Raw genomic sequence first — 22290 nt, 5'->3', positions numbered from 1 at the left:
GACACAACTTAGCCACTGAACCACAAATTAGTTACCGCTCCTTGAGATAGCTCATCTTCCTAAAATCCCACTATCCTTTAAGAGTCATACTGAGTGAAGTAAGTCAGACAAAGAAAGAGAAATATCATATGATAGCCTTTACATGCAAAATCTAAAAATAAAGGATACAAATGAACTTATGTACAAAATAGAAACTGACTCATAGATTTAGAGAATGAACTTACAGTTACCGGGGGGAAGGATGAAGTTTGGGATGGACATGTTCACACTGCTAAACTTAAAATGGATAACCAACAAGGACCTACTGGAGAGCACAGGGAACTCTGCTCAGTGTTAGCCTAGATGGGAGGGGAGTTTGGGGAAGAATGGATACATGTATATGTATGACTGAGTCCCTTTACAGTCCATCTGCAAATGACACAACATTGTTAACTGGCTATATACTCCAATATAAGATAAAAAAGGTTTTTTTAAAAAAATCATTGAAAAAGAAAAGAAGCACTCAATTGGCACTCCATGAGATGAAATATCCACTACCACCCTGGAAGCACCCAGGAAACTCTCCCTTCTTGAAAGCCCTGCCATACACTGAGTGGACGGCTCCCATGCCCCATGCCACGGTGGGGGCTTGACTCCTCCGTGACTGCTAACCAAACCCCTTGATGCAAGACCCTTCATCACCCGTGATTACACCTCACATTGTACCTGGAATGGACCTTGAATCTCATTGCTCTTGTTGTTTAGTCACTAAGTTGTGTCCAATCCTTTTGGGACCCCATGGACTGTAGCCCGCCAGGCTCCTCTGTCCATGGGGATTCTCCAGGCAAGAAAACTGGAGTGGGTTGCCATTTCCTTCTGCAGGGGATCTTCCCAACCCAGGGGTCAGACCTGTGTCTCCTGCATTGGCAGGCGGATTCTTTCCCATGAGCCAACTGGGGAAGCCCGTATTGCATCTGGTAGGGGCTAGTAATTTGATGATGGACACCATGGTTAATTTTAGAATGAAAATGCAATACTCTTGGGTTACCCAGCATTCAGTGGACTAAAAGCAGTTTGCCTTCTTGTTGTTCAGTCGTTCAGTCATGTCCGACGTTTTGGAAGTCAGACCCCATGGACTCTTTGGGATCCCATGGACTCTAGCACGCCAGGCTCCCCTGTCGACACTTCACCATCTTCTGGAGTTTGCTCAAACTCATGTCCATTGATTCAGTGATGCTACCCAACCATCTCATCCTCTGTCATCCCCATCTCCTCCTGCCTTCAATAAAAATAGCAGTTTGCCTACTTTTATTCTAAAAAGCATCCAGTAAAATCAAGAAGAGCAGATTTCATAGAATCAAAAATTGGGTTGGCATTCCCCTTTAAGTCTCAGTATTCTTCTCAGACACTCACAATTACATGAGCTTTCCCTACCTTTTATTTTTTATTAAGTAGAAATACACCAGTTGGTTCCTCAAGCCTTGAAAATAAATTAACCGAACGTTTAAATCCACTGGCCCTAATAAATCTCTTTTCTCTAAGGAATGATATTCATAGTGGAGATAATTGCTGATAACCCTAAATGATTCACTTTTGTACAATGTCTGGAAGGTGGTAGTATGTGATATTTCAATTTTTGCCAACCCACTATCAAGATCACAAAAAGGTTTTATTTTTTTAAGTGTTCTTGTGTGGCAAGCCAGTGGATCAAATGCCATTTTCTGACACTCTGAAGAAAATTTAAATCACGACATTAATTATTATTATAAGATACAGATATTAATTTCCTGAAACACTGTATGGCTCTAGCTTCACAAAACTTGAAGCTGAGTAACAGAAAAATGAGCCCAGCACTGGATCTCAGGAGATGGCAGTTACCAGCAGGGTGAACCTGGACAAGTGACTTATTTCTCTGTCCCTCCATAAAGTAGAGAGGATAATAATACCTCATGTGGTTCTGATAGGAGCCAAAGACCCCTGAGAGTGCTGAGTAAACTGAAGAGTGTTTCATAAATGTGAGTTACTATCCAATCTCTTCATAGAGACATTGTATGTCAGGGCGAAAAAGATACTCAGAGACCATCTCATCCATAACTTGGTAGTTGTGCTAGAGGAAATTGAGGCCAAAGCAGGCTCTTGTTAAAGAGTTGAGGGGTGAAAAGATCAACCCTCTTTCTACACTAGAAATAAGAACAAAGATGGGACTTGGCCACGGTCCAGTGGTTAAGACTCCAAGCTCCCAATGCAGGGGGCGTCCCAGGCTCTATGCTTGGTCAGGGAACTAGATCCCGCATGCTGCAACTAATTCCCAGAGTGTCCACATAAATTATTTTTTAAATATATGAGGAATCAAAAAAAACGAACAAAGCTAACTTACCAGAAGCCAAATATTCAAGCTTTGTCAATATTTCTAATCCAAGAACACTATTTGGGGCTGAATTGCATCCTCCCTAAAAAAGATATGCATGCATATGTGCTAAGTCACTTCAGTGTGTCCAACTCTATGCAACCCCATGGACTGAAGCTGTCCAGACTCCTCTGTCCATGGGATTTTCCAGACAAGAATACTGAAGTGGGTTGTCATGCCCTCCTCCAGGGGATCTTCCTGACCCAAGGATCGAACCCCGAGCCTATTATGTCTCCTGCATTGGCAGGCAGGTTCTTTACTACTGAGCCAGCAGGGAAACCCAAAAAGGATACATTGGTGTCCTAAATTCCAGTATCTTAAACAGCTTATTTGGACATAGGGTCCCTGCAGAGATTCTCATGTCCAGATGAAGTCATTAAGATGAGTCCTAACCCAAAATGACCGGCGTCCTTAGAAAAAGGGAGAATTTAAGCACAGAGACAGACTCACACGTGGAGAACACTGTGAACAGGAAGGCAGAGACTGGCATGATGCTTCTAAGCTAAGCCATGCCAAAAATGCCAGCCAACCACCAGAAGCCGGGAGAGAAGCACTGAACCAATTCTCCCTCACAGACTCACAAGGACCCAGCCCTGTGGACACTTTGATCTCAAGACTTCTGGCCTCCAAAACCATGAGACCACAAATTTCTGTTGTCCAAGCCCATTTGTGGTATTTTGTTACAATAATCCCGGCAAACGAATACAAACACTGTGTTCTGTAATTCGTGAACTTGATAAAAAGGTTAATTGCGTTTGGGGCATTTTCAAAAGGAGGTTTGTCACCATAGCAATTTCAATACCCTTCTTTCACTTTACCTTCATGGGCCCCAATTAAATAAATAGCTACTAACATTCCAGTGTTGTAGATATTTTTCAGGTTAATTATTTATATTCTGCGTAGATACAGAAAATATTTGAGGTAACACAAACGTTTTAATACAAATAAAACACAAAATAATTCCTAAAAATAAAACCTTGCTTGACAAATGGGGGAGGATTTAAACAAATCGGGAGCAAAAACATGCAGTCTGAAAAAAATTACAAGAAATGATCATGTGTGACATTGAAGCTTCCCAGCAGTTAAGGCCAAAAGGAAAGCACAGGGTATTATGATACTAACTATAAACCAATATAATAATAACTATAACTCCAATATATATAATCTTTTAGTACTTTTGTATTATCTTATTTAGTTCTCATAAAAACCTTTGTGCCACAAATTATTATTATCCCCATTTTGCATATAGGCAAACTGAGACTAGATGGTATAAGCTGCCGAAGATCACAGCCCTAGTAAGTGGGGTGGCTCCCAGATTTTCACAGGCTAACTTCAGTGTAATTGCAAAGCTGTCCTCTTAATAACTCTATAACACCACTTCCCTGTGCAAGACAAGATTCTGCTAACTCAACTCTGAAACAAATTTGCCCTGAGTCCTTAAGTAAGGAACACTGAACAGAATAAAGAATAAAGTCAATCACAGTTTGACCTAAAATGCACAGATATTTTACCTTAATTTATCTACAGTAAACATTCACTGAATATTTGCTCTGTGTTTGGTATATCATTGATACTCAATCCAACATGTCAAGTATAAAAGGATAATCGCTTTGTGCTGGCCACTGGCTCTCAAGAGATAAATGAACAAGTCCTCTTTCCTAATACAGTAAGAAAGAAAAGAAGGAAGTCATTTGGCTATTGCAGGTTAAACGTGTTAATAAACATGTGCTAAGAAGGGTGGTGCCACAAAGGGAAGGGTGATCCTTTCAAACCCCGCAAAATGCACGGAAGATGGAAGAAATACAGCGGTTCCAGGATCCCTAACCACAGGCAGTAGGTAGAAGCCTGGGGTGAAGATGCAACAGGAAAGGGAGGCAGGGCTATATCAAGAAGCATTTTCTATGATATCCACCTACAGCAGCGTTTCTTAAGATGCTCTTTCTTAAATTCCTTGGGAAAAATTCAAGAAGAGGCAGAATTCAGCTTTCCTGCTGATGAGCTTCCTACAGCTGCAGTAACAAATCACTACCAGTTTAGTGGCTTACAACAACGCACGTGGATTATTTTACCATCCTTGAGTCAGAAGTCCAGCAGGGGTCTCTGTGCTGTGTGATAAGTTGCTTCAGTCGTGTCCGACTCTTTGCAACCCCATGGACTATAGCCCACCAGGCTCCTCCCTCCATGGGATTCTCCAGGCAAGAATACTGGAGTGGGTTGCCATGCCCTCCTCCAGGGGATCTTCCTGACCCAGGGATCAAACTCGCATATTTTGAATCTTCTGCATTGAGGTAGCAGGCGATGTAAGAGACACGAGTTCAATCCCTGGGTCTCACTGGGCCAAAATCAAGGAGTCCCCAGTGTTGTATTCTTTCTGGTTTCCAGCTTCTAGAGGATGTTGCATTCCTGGCTTGTCTGCCCTTCCTGGGTCTTCAATGCGAGCACCATCAAGCCAAATCCTTCACATATTTCTACCTCTTTGGTTTCCTCTTTCTCTGCTTCCCTTTCCCCCCAAGGAAGGATCCTTATAATTACACTGGACCCACCTGGTAAACCAAGATCATCTCTGCATCTCAAGATCTGCTGACTTGACAACTTTTATTCCATCTGCAACCTTTGCCATGCAGCCTAACCTTGTCACAAGTTCTGGGCGACAGAATGTAGACATCTTTCAGGGGACAGACATCCTGCCTAGTGTGCCTGCTGTATCTCAGGAGAGGAATTTGGGTCTCTCTGGGGTATGTCCTCAAAAGCTCCCAGTTCCAGGGAAATCAAGTCATTTTGCCATTCGTGGGGCATTTTCTTTGCCTCTGTAGTTGTTAGTTGACCAATACTGCCAAGGTGCTAAAGGAATCTGTATATCCGTATGCTTTGGGGGCAAAAATTCTTTAAAGAATCTTCTAAGCCAGCTCCTTTTATATGTTATAAATCAGGGATACAATAACTGGTTAGCGGTATGTCATTTCTACTAGTTTTGCTGAACAAACTGTCTATTTCAATGTACAAAGCCATTGCAAATAACAGCTAGTGACCCCCAAAGAGAGGCAGTTTATGGGATCCACATTTTGATTTGCTTGCCACAGTCAACGTTCTCCAGTAGAAGAATGGATAAAATGACCTCCTAAAGATTCTTGCTTATCAGCAGATGTCTTCATTTCTAACTCAAAACAATGCTGCATTGTATCCGCTGAATGACTTGTTAACTTGCTATCAATTCACTTGAACAGTCTCAGTGACTTCCAAGAGAAAAACCTGTCATTTAATTATTATAAAGATACCAGAAAATTTATCTGTGATACTAATGTTGGAATTAGAAATTAGGATTTCTCTTCCTTCTTCTCCGGGGTTGGTGCTGACTGGCTGGCCAACAGACTGGGTGAACAGATGTACTCAGCTCAGGCAAGATAACTTAATATAAAGAAGAGCTGGCTTTTCAATGCAGTACTTTGTCCCACCTACTCTAGGTTAAGAGCAAGTTTATGTGCAGGGAGATTATGTGAGGATATGAAAAGAAGAGTGGATCAAGAGAATGGAAATGAACTACTGTAAGCTCTAATTACCTTGAATTCAGACTTAATTAAAATCCAATTTAAAATCAGAAGCTGTGAGAATTGGGGGGACAACATTTTAAATGACATTTAAGAAGCTTTGGATGTGACCACTTGTGAGAAATCCAAGCACTGAATTACTAATTTATTAATACATAGGGGCATTATAGGGGCTTCCCAGGTGGCGCAGTGGTAAGGAATCTGCCTGCCAATGCCAGAGATGCATAAGATATGGGTTCGATCCCTGGGTCAGGAAGATCCCCTGGAGGAGGCAATGGCAACTGCCTGGGAAATCCCATGGACAGAAAAGCCTGGCAGGCCACAGTCCATGGGGTCACAAAGAGTTGGACATGACTGAGCACACACACACACATCATGCACAACAACTGGGAAATGTTACCCCTAATTAACACATTGATCACCTACATAGCTACCCTTTGTGTGTATGTGGTGAAAACACTTAAGATTTGGTCTTTTCACTATCTGTGCATATCCCTGACATCTTTCTCTGAGTACAAATTTTCTGTTCTTCTAAGGACATCAGTCAGATTGGATCCGAACCCCCCCGCCGATGGCTTCATTTTAACTTAATCACATCTTTAAGGATCTTATCTCCAAATATGATTGCATTCTAATGTACCAAGGAATTATGACTTCAACATATGACTGCCCCCTGGAGGCAGGGGACACAATTCAGCCTATAAGATGTAGTCTAAGTAGAGTTTCAAAACATGGTACATATATACAATGGAATAAAGGAACAAAGGAACAAAAGCTGGGTCATTTGTATAGATGTGAATGGATCTGGAGACTGTCATATAGAGTGAAGTAAGACAGAAAGAGAAAAACGAATATCATATATTAACACATATATGTGGAATCTAGAAAACTGGTATAGATGATCTTACCTGCAAAGCAAATACAGAGACACAGACGCAGAGAGCAAACATATGGACAAGCAGGGAGAGGGGGGATGAACTGGGAGATCGGGGTTGACATATATACACTGTTGATACTATGTACAAAATGGACAGCTAATGAGAACCTACTGTATGGCTCCGGGAACTTACGCAGCTCTATGGTGACCTAAATGGGAAGGAAATCCAAAAAGGAGGGTATATATATATACATATATGTGTGTGTGTGTGTGTGTGTGTGTCTGTGTATATATGTAGAGCTGAAACACTTTGCTTTACACAACACTGTAAAGCAACTATATGTCAATAGAATTAATTTTTTACGAATGGAATAAAATAATATGCATGTATTCAAGGTACCATTTTTCCTTGCAGTCCATTGTTCAGAATTATAAACTCAGTAGCCATGTGCCCGTGCTTTCGAAACAACAAATCCAAGCATAATGAGCCCCCTTAAAATGGCTTTTTCAAGCCTAGTTCATTTCACCCTTTATATAGAAAAGAGCATCTGTTTAATGAACATCAAGCATAAGGCAGGAAATATGGTACACAAGATGAAAAAGGAAGTTTGCCCATAAATCATTTTAGTAGAACCAGTTTTTTAAACAATACATAAGGGGCAAATAATGTTTATAGTCATTCTGGAGTCACAGATTCAGGAAAATTGCCCAGTAAAAGCACTGCAAATCTCAGTTCTCCTCTCAGAAAATAAGGCGTCCTCCAGATGACTGTATGTGATACCTGCTAGGCCAATTTATTAGCGACATCACTAAAGTCAGTTATTGGATGTTACATGTTTACATTTCTGTTTCAGTTGCCTGTGGTGGCAAACAAACCAGCCCCAAACTGAGTGACTTAAAGCAACAGCCATCACTAATTATCTTTCAATCACGTGGACTAACTGGGAGGTTCTTCTGCTGGTCTGGCTTAGGGTCTCTTCTGTCTGTCTGTCTGCTCTCAGTCTTGTCCAACTCTCTGTGACCCCAGGGGGTGTAGCCTGCCAGGCTGCTCTGTCCATGGAATTTTCCAGGCAAGAATACTGAAGTGTGTTGCTATTTCCTCTTCTGGGGTATCTTCCTGACCCCAGGGATCGGACCCGCATCTGTTGCCTCTCCTGCATTGGCAGGCAGATTCTTTACCAACTGCACCACCTGGGAAGCTCTATGGCCTCTCAGGTGATTGCGGTCGAATGGTTGCTGATCTGGAGGCCCAACTGGGATAGTACCTCCTCCACACAGGGCCTCGCCTAGTGTTCAAGTTTTTATCGAGTACATGAAGTCCCCTATGGGCTTCCTGGATGGCTCAGTAGGTAAAGAATCTGCCTGCAATGCAGGAGACACAGGAGACTTGGGTTTGATCCCTGGATTGGGAAGATCCCCTGGAGGAGGAAATGGCAGCTCACTCCAGTATTCTTGCCTGGGAAATCCCATGGATGGAGGAGCCTGGTGGGCTACAGTCCATGGGGTCGCAAACAGTCGGACACGACTGAGCGACTAAGCATAGCATAAGTCCCCTACACGTGAACCTGCAAGTTGCAAACTTTCATAGATGTGGATGCGGAGCTTACTAATGAAGACCTGATGGAATCAGAGACCCAGAGAAAGGACAAAGAGAGACAAGAGGAAGAAGCAACGGAAGAATCAAAGAGATTCATGCTACAGGAAATGGCAAGGGCATTTTCTTTATTTGAGGAGATACAAGATCCAAACATAGAACAGTTACATGAAGGTTCCATCAGCCCTGCAGAATGCAATCCAGTGCTACCGTGTCATCTATGATGACAAAAAAAAAGACCTACTACCCAGACATTGCTGAATCTTTTTTTTTCAAGAGGATAGACAGAACTGAATCCAACAAGGAACCAGAACCCAGGCTATCAATGTCAGGCATCAGAGAAATTGCAGCTTGCTCTCCATCTCCTATGGCTGACCATCCTTCAGCTCTACCATCTCCCACATCCTCTCTCTCCTCCAGCCTGTAACTCTTCTTGTCTGTTCACTCAATGGCAGCCCCTAAATGTCAGCTGTTGTATAGCTGGACTACTGCACTTTTCAAGATAATATACTATAAGATTTTAAATGTTTTATTTTTTGTGTTTTTTCACTATGTGAAAAGTTTTGTTTGTGGGAAAAGTACTATAAATCTATTACATTACAGTACCGTATAGCCGATTGTGTTAGCTGGGTACCTATGCTAACTTCTTCAGACTTCGAACAAACTGGACTTACAAAAGCGCTCTCTGAACAGAACGTGTTCATATGTAGGGGATTTACTGTAGCTGGACTTCAACATGGTGGTTCAGAGCTCCCAAAATTGCAGATATGAAAGTTGTCTGAGCTCAGATGGCGTAGCGTAATACTTCCACTGCCTCCTACTGGCCACAGGCAAGTGTCAGTTCAACCAAAAGGAACTGAACATGGACCTGACTCACAGAAGGTGTGTTCACTAGGGCCATCTTTGGAGACTGGCTGCCAGAATTTCCATCTGCATATTTTTGGTAAGTTAACTTCTCTGAGCTGAGATATTGCGACAGTCTCCAGTCTGGCCTCCCTACTTCTCCCCTTGCCTCTCTCTCCAGTCTGTTTTCCTCTGCAGTCACAAGGGTCCCACTCAAACATAAGTCAGATCAAGTTACTTCTCAGCCGTAAACCCACCAAGGGTTCTCACTCAGAATAAAGATGTAGTTACCCCTTAAATGTCCTATATGACCCTCCCCCTCCTCACCACCCCCTGCTAACCCCTCAACCTTACCTCCTACTATAGTTGTTGTTCAGTTGCTCAGTTGTGTCCAACTCGTTGAGACCCCAAGGACTGCAGCACATCAGGCTTCCCTGTCCATCACCAACTCCCGGAGTCCACCCATACCCATGTCCATCGAGTCAGTGATGCCATCCAACCATCTCATCCTCTGTCATCCCCTTCTCCTCCTGCCTTCAATCTTGCCCAGCATCAGGGCCTTTTCCAATGAGTCAGCTCTTTGTCTCAGGCGGCCAGATTATTGGAGCTTCAGCTTCAGCATCAGTCCTTCAAATGAATATTCAGAGCTGATTTCCTTTACGATTGACTGGTTTGACTCAAGGGACTCTCAAGAGCCTTCTCCAACACCACAGTTCAAAAGCATCAGTTCTTCAGTGCTCAGCCTTCTTTACAGTCCAGCTCTCACATCCGTGGCTTTCCTTGTGGTTCAGCTGGTAAAGAATCCACCCACAATGCGGGAGACATGGGTTCGATCCCTGGGTTGGGAAGATCCCCTGGAGTAGGGAAAGGCTACCCACTCAAGTATTCTGGCCTGGAGAACTCCATGAACTGTATAGTCCATGGGGTCACAAAGAGTTGGACCCAACTGAGTGACTTTCACTTTCGCTTTCTCACATCCGAACATGACTACTGTATGATCTTGACCATACAGACCTTTGTCAGCAAAGTGATGTCTCTGCTTTTTAATATGCTGTCTAGGTTTGTCATATCATTTCTTCCAAAGAACAAGCGTTTTTTAATTTCATGGCTGTAATCACCATCTGCAGTGATTTTAGACCCCAAGAAAATAAAATCTGCCGCTGTTTCCATCTCCCCCCCATCTTTGCCATGAAGTGAGGGGACCAGATGCCATGATCTTAGTTTTTTGAATGTTGAGTTTTAAGCCAGCTTCTTCATGCTCCTCTTTCACCTTCATCAAAAGGCTCTTTAGCTCCTCTTCACTTTCTGCTATTAGAGTGGAGTTTCTTCACAATAATTTTATTAAGATATAACTCACATACCATCATATTCACCCTTTCGAAGTGTACAATTCAATGTTTTTTTTAGTATGTTAACAGAATAGTGCAACCATCTTCTCTGTATCATTTTAGATCAATGTCATCACTCTGAAAGGAACCCCATGCTCATTAGCAGTCACTCTATTCCATACTCCTCCAGCCCCTGAGAACCACTAATCTCCTTCATGCCTCTATGGATTTGCCTATTTTGAACATTTCATGTAAATGGAATTATGCAATAAGTGGTCTTTTGTGTCTGGCTTCTTTCACTTTGCATAATGTTTTCACGGTTCACCCATGTTATAGCATGCGTCAGGACTTCATTCTTTTATTGGCTGAATTATTCCACTGCAAGGACAGACCACATTTTGTTTATCGGTTAATCAGTTGATGGGCAGTTGGGCTGTTTCCACTTTTAAGCGATTTTGAATAATGCTGCCATGAACATTTGTGAACAAGTTTTTGTATGGACATATGTTTTCATTTCTCTTGGGTGTATACCCAGAAGTGGAATTGCTGGGTCATATGGTAATTCTGCGTTTAGCTTTTTGAGGAACTGCCAAGCTGTTTTCTACAGCAGCTGCATCATTTTACAATCCCACCAGCAACGTGCAAGGGTTCCAATTTCCCCACATCCTGCTCAACTCATGCTATTTTCTCCTTTTTTTAAATTATTAGTATAGCTATCTCATTGTGGGTTTGATTTGCACTGCTCTAATGACAAGTGACGCTGAGCATCTTTTCATGTGCTTGTTGGCAATGTATATCTTCTTTGGAAAACTATCTTTTCAAGTTCTGTGCTCATATTTTATATGGGGTGTTTGTCTTTATTATGAAGTTGCAAGAGTTCTTTATGTATTCTGAACACAAATCCTTTATCAGATAAATAATTTGCAATTATTGTTCCCATTCTGTGGTTGTCTTTTTACTTGCTTGGTGGTATTCTTTAAAGCACAAGTGTTTTAATTTCGATGATATTTACTTTCAGTGAGGTCCAGTTTATTTGTTTTCTTTGCTGTCATATTTAAGAAACCATTAGTATTCCAAGTTTACAAAAATTTGTTCAAGTTTTCTATTTTGTTGTTGCTCTTCTGTATATTCTCTCCATTACTGGAGAGAATTCACCCAGATGTGAATGAGTATTCACATTTCCCATTCTTATTGTCAAAGTGTCTATCTCTTCTTTTGTTGTTGTTGTTCATCACTCAGTTGTGTCCCACTCTTTGTGACCCTAAGGACTGCAGCACACCAGGCTTCTCTGCCCTTCACCATCTCCTGGAGCTTGCTCAAACTCATGTCCATTGAGTCAGTGATGCCACCCAACCATCTCATTCTCTGTCGTCCTATTTTGGAGTTCCTGCTTCTCCTGTTTTGGAGTTCTATTCTTGACGAATTGAGACTTTTATGATTATAAAATGTCATTCTTCAGCGTGGTATTGGCACACCAACAGACATATGGATTAGTGGAACAGATTAGAGAGCCCAGAAATAAACCCACACACCCATGGTCAATTAATTTTTGACCAAGGAGGCAAGAATATACAATGAGAAAAGATAGTCTCTTCAGCAAGTGGTGTTGGAAAAGTTGGACAACGTCATGTAAACCAATTAAGTTTGGTTTACACACTCACACCATACACAAAAATGAACTCAAAGTGGCTTAAACACTTAAATATAAAACATTACACCATAAAACTCCTAGGAGTGAATATAAGCAAAACATTCTCGACATAAATCCTATCAGTGTTTTCTTAGGTCAATCTCCCAAGACAATAGAAATAAAAGCATAAATAAACAAATGGGACATAATTAAATGTATAAGACTTTGCACAGCAAAAGAAATCATAAAAAAAATGAAAAGACAATCTAGGGACTGGGAGAAAATATTTGCAAATGATGCAACTGACAAGAGCTTAATTTCCAAAATATACAAACAGCTCATATAACTCAGTAACAGAAAAGCAAACAACCAGATCAAAAAATGGGCAGAAGACCTAAATAAACGTTTCTTCAAAGAAAATATACATATGGCCAATAGGCACACAAAAAGATGTTCAACATCGCAAATTATTAGAGAAATGCAAATCAAAACTGCAATGAGGTACCACCTCATACCAGTCAGAATGGACATCATTAAAAAGTCCACAAATAATAAATGCTGGAGAGAAGTACACTGTTGGTGGGAATGTAAATTGGTACACTCACTATGGAGAACAGTATGGAGGTTCCTCAAATAACTGAAACTAGAGTTGCCATATGATCCAACACTTCCACTCCTGGGCCATATATCTGGACAAAACTGTAATTCAAAAAGACACATGAACCCGTATGTTCATAGCAGCACTATTTACAATAGCCAAGACATGGGAACCACCTAAATGAGTTCATTGACAGATAGATGGATGTGTGTGTGTGTGTGTGTGTGTGTGTGTGTGTGTGTGTGTGTACACCCACACCTGGTGACTCAAATGGTAGGAAATCTGCCTGCAATGTGGGAGACTGGGGTTTGATCCCTGGGTTGGGAAGATCACCCAGAGAAGGGAATGGCAATCCACTCCAGTATTCTTGTCTGGAGAATTCTGTGGACAGAGGAGCCTGGTGGGCTACATACAGTCCATGAGGTCACAAAGAGTTGGACACAACTGAGCAAGTAACACTTTCACTTCAATGTCATGTATGTGTGTGTGTGTGTGTGTGTATACATATAGGGGCTTCTCTTGTGGCTCAGCTGATAAAGAATCCGCCTGCAATGCGGGAGACCTGGGTTCGATCCCTGGGTTGGGAAGATCCTCTGGAGAAGGGAAAGGCTACCCACTTCAGTGTCCTGGCCTGGAGAGTTCCATGGACTGTATAGACCATGGGATCACTACACTTTCATGTAAGGTTGCGGCAACTCTAAAAGGGAGAAATGCTGCCTTTTGTTTTAAAATTTTACTCCCAGTGTTTGACCTTTGAGTTTTCAGGCTTTTCCAGTTAACCTGTGTATTTAATCTCATTTTCGATATGGTTTTGTCACATGCTTTAGGCTCTGTCCAGCCAGCCATCTACCCACATCCCCTCTCCTGATCCACCAGCTACACTCCACACACTAAGCATCTACATAGCCTCCATCCTCCTTTCTCTCTTCACCTCTCTAGCAAAACTGGCAACAGAGAGCAAGAGCCGCTCGACACAAAATTCCTCCTCGCATTTTGACTCAGGGACAGGTGTGCAGTACAGGTAAATTATATCCAACCACCCAATAGGATCTCAGACACTATAGCTTTCTGAGAAGAGAGAAAGAATTTATGACAATGGGTGATGAAAGGAGGGTGGGGTGTTTCCTCCTCACTCGTGAAAGCTAAAGTTATTTTTTTCTTAAGTCTCCATTTCTATCCACAGGTATTTGGAGCAATCTTTGCTATCTTGGGGGGCAATACACTTAGTTCTGCAAAACCTTTTTCCCAAGAAGTATTCCAGAGACCGCAAGAAGGGCAAGTTCATCTCTGAGAGGAGGGATTTATGGGCAAATAAGTCTAGAGATTCTGAATACCTTAAACTAGCAGTCCCCAACCTTTTTGGCATCAGAGACTGGTTTCGTGCAAGACAATTTCTCTACAGACGCAGGGTGAGGGCATGGAGTGGGGAGATGGGGGTGGGGTGCTGGGGGAGGTTCAGGTGTAATGCCAGCAATGAGGGGGACGGTGCAGGCAATAATGCAAGTGATGGTTCAGGGGTAATGCGAGCACGGAGGAGATGGGGAGCGGTGGATAAAGTTTCCCTTGCTCACTATGGCCCAAGGGCTGGGGACCCATGCCTTAGACCTTTGTAGGAGATAGTCAATGCATATAAGCCTATCAAAGCCTCTGAGATTTTTGCAAGAGGAAAAAAAAATCATCTACCTGTGTTTAACTCTGCATTTCCTCAACTTATTTGTATTACTCAATGGACATGAACTTGAGCAAACTCTGGGACATAGTGGAAGACAGAGAAGCCTGGCGTGCTGCAGTCCATGGGGTCGCAAAGAGTCGGATATGACTGAGTGACTGAACAACAACAGCAACATTTGTGTTACAGAACCCTTCTTCCCATGATACTTATCTCTTAGAACTAACGTCCCATGGAAAACCCGTTGGAGAACCCTATTTTAGGTTGATTTTCGAATTTGTGAACAAATCCAATTAACTTTATTTCAGACCTTGAGAATCTGAGAAAGTGCTAATGGATGTTACATTTTCTCGCTCAACTGTTTCTTTCATGGTGACTCTGCACCAAATCACGCTGGAAGTGCAAATGCTTTCATAAACAGTGGAGCAGAACCCTTCACCCAAGCCTCGGTGCCCATGTTGAAGAAATACGATGTTCCGAATGGTAGAATTGCAGGTATTTTTCACTCAAGTGCATCCCAACCATGTAACTTTACATTTGGGAGGGCACCTTTCTCATGAACTGCATGACATTTTTCAAACGAAGTTATAGAATTAATCACTTGCTTTCTTCATTCGATTTTAAAGGAGTAAAAAAACAAAGATACTAGAACGCAAGGATATATATTTTGAAAACAAATATAAAAACAAGCTTCCTCAAGAAGGAAATGATTGAGAGTTTTGAAGTATAACAAGGAGATAATAGGATAGAAGGGAGGAGGCAGGCCATTCTGGACACAGAAGCATGTAAACGTACCCAGTGGGGAACAGTGAGGCTATGAATGGAGTGGGGGTGAGGTTGGCAAGGAGGCAGATGCTGAACCACGGAAGGCTCTTTGTCTTAAGAGATTTGGACACTTTCTTATAAACCAAAGGGCACTCTTATGGCATATCTTTAGGAGCAAAATGTGACCTGATACACATTTCAGAGCCACCACTCTGGCTGCCTGGTAAATTAAGTCTAGGAATTATTTCTTAAAATAATATCTTTAAAAGGGATTTCAATGGATGATAGTCTCATGCTCCAGTCATGATCTAGTTTAAAGGGACACTGGATTACCTCCCCTAATTTGATTCTTCTTCTCAGGGCTTTAGCCTACATAGTGCCTTTGTGTAGATTACTCAAAGATGCCAAGAGCACATCAGCACCCGCTTATTTACTCAACTGAACAACTTTGTGCAGTGCACAGCCTGTACAACTGTACACGTGGCTCCTAACTTCCTTTGTATTCTATCTTCTGGTCAGTGGTGCCATCATCACCCATCCAGGGAGCCAAACTAAAAACTGGGCATCATCCTCTTTCTCATTTCATTCATTCATTGTTTAGTCACTAAGTCATGTCCAACTCTTTTGCAAGTCCATGGACTGTAGCCCATCAGGCTCTTCTGTCCATGGGATTTCCCAGGCAAGAATACTGGAGTGGGTTGCCATTTCCTTCTCCAGGGGATCTTCCCGACCCAGGGTTCGAACCCCCATTTCTTGCATTGGCAGGCAGATTCTTTACCACTGAGCCACCTGGGAAGCCCACTTTCCTCTCTAGTTCTTCCCCAGTCGATCCCCCAAACCACCGCATCTTACTAATTCCTCAAACCCATCCCACATGCCACTGCCTCAGGGCAAACTTCCATTGCTGCTCCCCTGAGCTTTTGCCATACCCTCCGGGTTAATCTCCCAGAGAATGGCAGAGACACACAGCGGGTGGATTGGCATCATGGAGGGGAGGGCAGTGCATCTGTGTTGTACCAAAAGTGACTGGCTCCGTCCCCGAGTGGCCTCAGCTGGACCCACCACAGAGGGACAAAATGACAATTGTTTCCATTCGAGCATCTAACCCACTTGAGTCCTGTTATTATTTCCAGTCTTCACAATAACCATGCATAGCAGCTATTTAACTCCATTTTACAGATGAGAAAACAGAGTTTACAACAGATTAACTAACTTAACTGGAATTGCTCAGCTGATGAGGGACAAAAGCTCCCGAGTCCCTGCTGTCCTGCTGTTGACACTAAAGCACGCTGTCTCTTGTCCATTCTGTAGTCTAACCCCATGCACCTAATTCCAAGTTCCCTTTATCACCTCTGCAAGAAAATTTAGATTGTAGGGGCCAGCACTCAAGAATTAGAAATCTACCCTATGGAGAATGCCCTTAATTAGGCCAGCACCTGTTATTTATTTACGCTGTTTATTTTTTAATTTTTTTTTAGCACCATGCATGAGTTCAGGAAAGTATCTTTGCAAATAGTCTATGAAATAGACTGATTACTGCTAATTAGAGTCTCTTAACATGAAAGAAAAAAAAATGGCTTCTTCTGAGGTTCTAATAAAGAATGGTGGTGGAGATGTGAGATGAAGCACAAAATTGGTTTTATATTCAAGCTTTGCCGGAGAGGTGGTGGAAAGTTTGGGGGCATTTTGTGAAGGGGCGATACATGGAGAGTGGGGGCATGCTAGGCCCACTGGGGTCCATGTGATACAGGCCCAGTGCACCATCCTGGCCACATGGATCCATCTTCTGACACAATCACAAACAAGCCTGAAATCTGGGGGCATCGCTCAATTTCCCATCTTTTTTAAGCATCCCTACAAAATTGGTCTTGTGGTCAAATAGCCGAAGATCCTAGATCTTCTCCTTCTTCCCCAGGTTCCCCAGAGATGCCTTGCCTCAGCTCCCCTCCATCACCTTCTAATCCACACGGCTGCCTCCAGAACCTCATCCTCTCTCTCCTCACCCTCTTCTCACCCCAACAATGCAGCAGTTCTCAAATTAAGGTGAAAAGAGAAGCCATGTAGGAAGCTTGCATCTTGTTAGCTTGGGCTGCCATAACAACATACCATAGGCCAGGTGGCTTAAAAAACAGAAATGTATTACTCACGGTTCTGGGGGCTGGAGATCCAAGATCAAGGTGCCAGCACGGGCAGGTTCTGGTCAGGTCTCTCCTTTGAGCTTGCAGCTAGCCATCTTCTCACTGCGTCCTCACACAGCAGAGAGAGGAAGCAAGATCTCTAGGGTCTCTTCTTCTAAGATCTGAGAAGCAAGGGGTTCAGGGTTGTAGATTCCAGTCTGCATCTGAGAGGTCGAGGACCAGAGCATTAGGGTCAGAAGATCCACAGCCCAGTTAAAGCCACCAGCTAGGAAGTGGTGAATTCCTCCGTAGGTGGCACCAGTAAAGAACTCGCCTGTCAACATAGGAGACATAAGAGATGCGGGTTCAGTCCCTGGGTCAAGAAGATCCCCTGGAGGAGGGCACAGCAACCCACTCCAGTATTCTTGCCTAGAGAATCCCATGGACACAGGAGCCTGGTGGGCTACAGCCCAAAGGGTCTGAAGTGACCTAGCACATAGCTTGCTAGTTGCTCAGTCGTGTCCGACTCTTGGGGACCCCACAGACTGTAGACCACTAGGCTTCTCTGTCCATGGGATTCTCCAAGCAAGAATGCCAGAGTGGATTGCCATTCCCTTCTTCAGAGGATCTTCCCGACCCAGGGATTGAACCCTGATCTCCTTCATTGCAAGCAGATTCTTTACCATTTGAGCTACAGGGAAGTCCTAGCATGCAGCATACTGCTGTGTTATATTCAGGACCTCAGTGGACTGGAGGATGCCCACAGGTACTGGGAAGGGTGCTCTATTTCACCAAGTTCATCCAGAAACACCTTCATTGACACACCCAGAATCAATGTTTGCTCTGGGCACCCAGAGGCCATTCAAATTGACACATAAAATAACAATCACGCTTGTTGAGTGTAAACTCTGAGTTACAATAGTGCTCATTTTTCAGGTCATGAGTTTTGGGATAAAATGATCAAAATTACAGTGGAAGCAAGGATGAAAGAAACACATTTACTATAGCAAGAGGCTTTAAAACTTTCCCAGTTATTTTTCATCTTATACAGGAGAAAATAGAGCCAGGGGACACTGCAGACAAGCAGTTCCACGGGCAGGGAAAGATCTGGACAAATCTCTAGACAGCAGTGCAGTGTTTTCTCTAGAAGCTTTTATATTCTAGGGTCATTCACCATCGCCACGAATTTTAGAGAATAAGAGTGTCCTCTCAAGGTACAAATAGTAAATGTGGGGTCACTTCCAAAAGACTGTCTAGCCTGGCAGTGGACTGGCATCATCCATTAAAGATTCTGATGAGCTGTCCATCCTTGGTGTTCCTGCTTTTCAGGCCTTTGGACTCTGAATTACCCCACAGGCTTTCCTGGGTCTCAGCTCACAGATCATGGGGCTTCCCAACTCCCTTAATTGTGTGAGTCAATTCCTTATGTCAACTACAAATTGGCACTTACCAAGAACATTGCCGACAACTGAACAACGAAGACATTTGCCATCTGCCATGGAGATTAAACCCCATGCTGCTATAGCTGGTGACCTTCAACAACCCCTGAGGGAGTTCAGGGTGGAGCGAGGCACTCTGCGCTCCAGGGAATCCAGTGGGACAGGTCTTTAGATAGTTCAATGTTTTTAGGAACAGATTTTATGATCTCAATCCTTGCATCTCCCCATATCTAGAGAAGCACTAAATCCCTTCATGGTGACATCAAATCCCCATGAATAACAAAAAACCTTTTGTAAAATGAGTGCTTCATGGTATTGAACTCTTCCTTCATCAAAACCTTATATATTGACCTTCTCCCACTGCTGCTTTGGAGCAGTCTCTCAGAGCTATCTGAGATGCTGCCTCCTGGGCTGCAGTCCTCATTTTGCCCCAAACAAAATTTAATTCGCAACTCTCAAGTTGTACATCTTTTTTCAGTTCAGTTCAGTCGCTCAGTTGTGTCCGACTCTTTGCGACCCTGTGAACTGCAGCATGCCAGGCCTCCCTGTCCATCACCAAATTCTGGAGTTTACCCAAACTCATGTCCATTGAATCAGTGATGCCATCTAACCATCTCATCCTCTGTCATTCCCTTCTCCTCCTGCCTTCAATCTTTCCCAACATCAGGGTCTTTTCAAATGAGTCAGCTCTTCACATCAGGTGGCCAAAATATTGGAGCTTCAGCTTCAACATCAGTCCTTCCAATGAACACCCATGACTGATTTCCTTTAGGATGGACTTGTTGGATCTCTTTGCAGTCCAAGGGACTCTCAAGAGTCTTCTCCAACACCACAGTTCAAAAGCATCAATTCTTCGGTGCTCAGCTTTCTTTATAGTCCAACTCTCACATCCATACACGACTACTGGAAAAACCATAGCCTTGACTAGACGGACCTTTGTTGACAAAGTAATGTCTCTGCTTTTTAATATGCTGTCTGGGTTGGTCATAACTTTCCATCCAAGGAGTAAGCGTCTTTTAATTTCATGGCTGCAATCACATCTTTTTTAGTTGACATTCATAATGTCTCCTCCTATATAAATGCTGTTGTAGTTGTTGTTGACTAGTGAATTCCAAGTGGTACCTTGTACATGCTCAAGAAACGTGTTGAGTGAATCCAAAAATTAAGAAAATCAAAGTTATAGCTCTAGGGATCTCAGGAAAATTCTTAAACGTCTCTGAGCCTCAGTCTCCTGAACTGTGAAAGGCTTTCATGCTTCTTATTGAGAATTAAAGCAGATAATGTCTGAGTGGCATTGAGCTTAGCATATAGGAGAATGATGTTTCATGGTTGAAATTTCTGTCACTCTTGTTATCTATCAGTGACTGGTCTTATCTCCATAGCCAGAGCACCACGACGGGTCATTCTCTCTCAGCTTTAATCTGTTATCAAAGAGAAAAAGTATTTAATGGTGTAAATATACTTCACCTAATGATTTTTTATGTTCCCTATACTGTTGTAATCAAAAGGCTTATTTCCAAACACAGATGCAAAAACATGAATTGGGGGCAAATCAGTGAAACTATTGGAGTAGGAAATGGCAATCCACTCCAGTATTCTTGCCTGGAAAATTCTATGGACAGAGGAGTCTGGTGGGCTACAGTCCAATGGGTTGCAAGAGTCAGACATGATTGAGCATGCACACATGTGCGCGCGCGTGCACACACACACACACACACACACACACACACACAGAGTGAAACAATATAGAGAGAACATCCTGAAAGTCTTTGAGAGATAAGACACAGACATTAAGAAATACAGCATCTCATTATCACTAAATATTGGTAAAATGTTATTAATGCTATGCTTGTTTACTGATCAATATTTATTATTAATACTTTAGTAACAGAAAAATACTACAAAGCTTCTCAGAGGTCCACTTTCCTACATCCTCATTTTTCTAATGAGAACAAGGTTATTTGATCATGAACTTCCATACCATAATTTACAGGATCCTAAACTCTGTGGTTAAACAGGAATTATTATATTCACATTTTCAAGAGGGGCTATCTGTGTAGAAATTAACAAAATTCAGCAATTGACATAAGAGGCCCAAATATCAATTTGCTAATTTACAGAGAATGAAATGCAATGATGAATCTCACATTTTTTATTGGAATATAATTGTTTTACCGTGTTAAGTCAGCTTCTGCTGTACCAAGTGAACCGGCTATATGTACACATATATCCCCCCACTTGGACCTCCCTCCTACCCCCACCCCCAGGCCTACTCATCTAGGTCATCACAGAGCACCAGGCTGAGCCCCCTGTGCCATACATCAGAGTCCCAGTTGAGCTTCAATTCTTATCAGCCTTACCAGAGCATACCCTCCTAAAGAAAGCAGAGAAAGAAATATTGAGTTGCTTTATAGTCTTTGGATCTTTAACTCTGTCTAATAATGATTACAGGAAGAAGCTAGACTCAGCAGCCCACCTCCTTCTGTGTGCATGCTTGTGCCCCTGTCTTCAGCCACCACCCCGCCCCGCCACAACAGACACATACCCTCTGTATTTTGAATGACTTCTGTAAGGGTTGGTTGGCTTTACTCGCTGTCACGTGTACTTTTTCTTTCTTTTTTTTTTACTTTTCAAAAATAACATTCCTTTTCAAGAGTTCCTGCTTCTACCTAGTCAATGGTGTTCTGAATTACGCCCTCCAGGCCTTTCAGCAGAAAGGGTTCTTGGTGAAAAAATGCCAGAGTTTGTAGATCTAAGAAGGTCTTTGTGCAGCTTTCACAAATGAATGACAGATTGACTGGATACAGCAGCTCGGGTCAGACCCTGATCCCTTGAGAATCCTCCAGATGTCAATCCAGCGACTTCTGGAATTGACCGTGCAGTAGAGAACTCTCTCTTCCCCCTCCCCTGGCTTGGAAAATCGCTCCCCAAGAAGTTTAACATGTGGATGGTTTTCACCTACTAACAGTAACTAGGAAAACTTATCCTTTTAAAAATTTCCAAGCTTAGTTCTCCTTTGAAGTCCTGAGAAACTTTATTTGTATGTATCACTGATAATAATTCCACACAATTTCAATGAACTTTCAGAAAAGGTAACTTTGGAAACTTAATGAGTGAATGCTAATGTTAAGTGATAAATACATTAGTCTTCAAAATTGGAGAATAATCACAAAGAGAATTTCCCTTCTAATTATCAACATATCCTATAAGCTATAATAATTGAGGGGTGGGGTCTCAAGAATAGACAAATAGATGAATGAACTAGGATAAAGCGTTCGCAAATGGAACCATGTTATGGAGAGATGACATAATTGTTCAACAAATCATACAAATTAATGGAGAAGGAATAGAATATTTGACAAATTACTTGGGATTTTTTAAAAGATAACCTACACCTCTCCCGCATAGACACACACACATTTTCCCCGTTAATCTATCTTGTGCAAACTTTATTATAACTTCAGCCACAAGAACTCGAGAGGGGTAGAGGGGGAAATTC

The 22290-nt window shown here is 42.5% G+C and overlaps 1 long non-coding RNA gene across 1 annotated transcript in view; it reads right to left on the bottom strand.

Annotated features, from left to right (window-relative positions):
• Positions 1–22290, bottom strand: part of LOC145532589 (uncharacterized) — a 571872-nt gene that overhangs the window by 142882 nt on the left and 406700 nt on the right. The window contains exons 7-8 of the long non-coding RNA XR_014073407.1: positions 18803–20212; positions 17383–17686 (exon numbers count right to left, since the gene is read on the bottom strand). This is a non-coding gene — a long non-coding RNA (uncharacterized LOC145532589). The remainder of the gene's footprint in view (positions 1–17382; positions 17687–18802; positions 20213–22290) is intronic.

This window comes from Giraffa tippelskirchi, chromosome 13 (genome assembly GCF_054371585.1).
Source record: "Giraffa tippelskirchi isolate mGirTip1 chromosome 13, T2T-mGirTip1v1.2.pri, whole genome shotgun sequence".
Lineage (NCBI taxonomy): Eukaryota > Metazoa > Chordata > Mammalia > Artiodactyla > Giraffidae > Giraffa > Giraffa tippelskirchi.
Note: the sequence above shows the minus strand (reverse complement) of the source record. Positions and strands in the feature narration are given on the sequence as shown.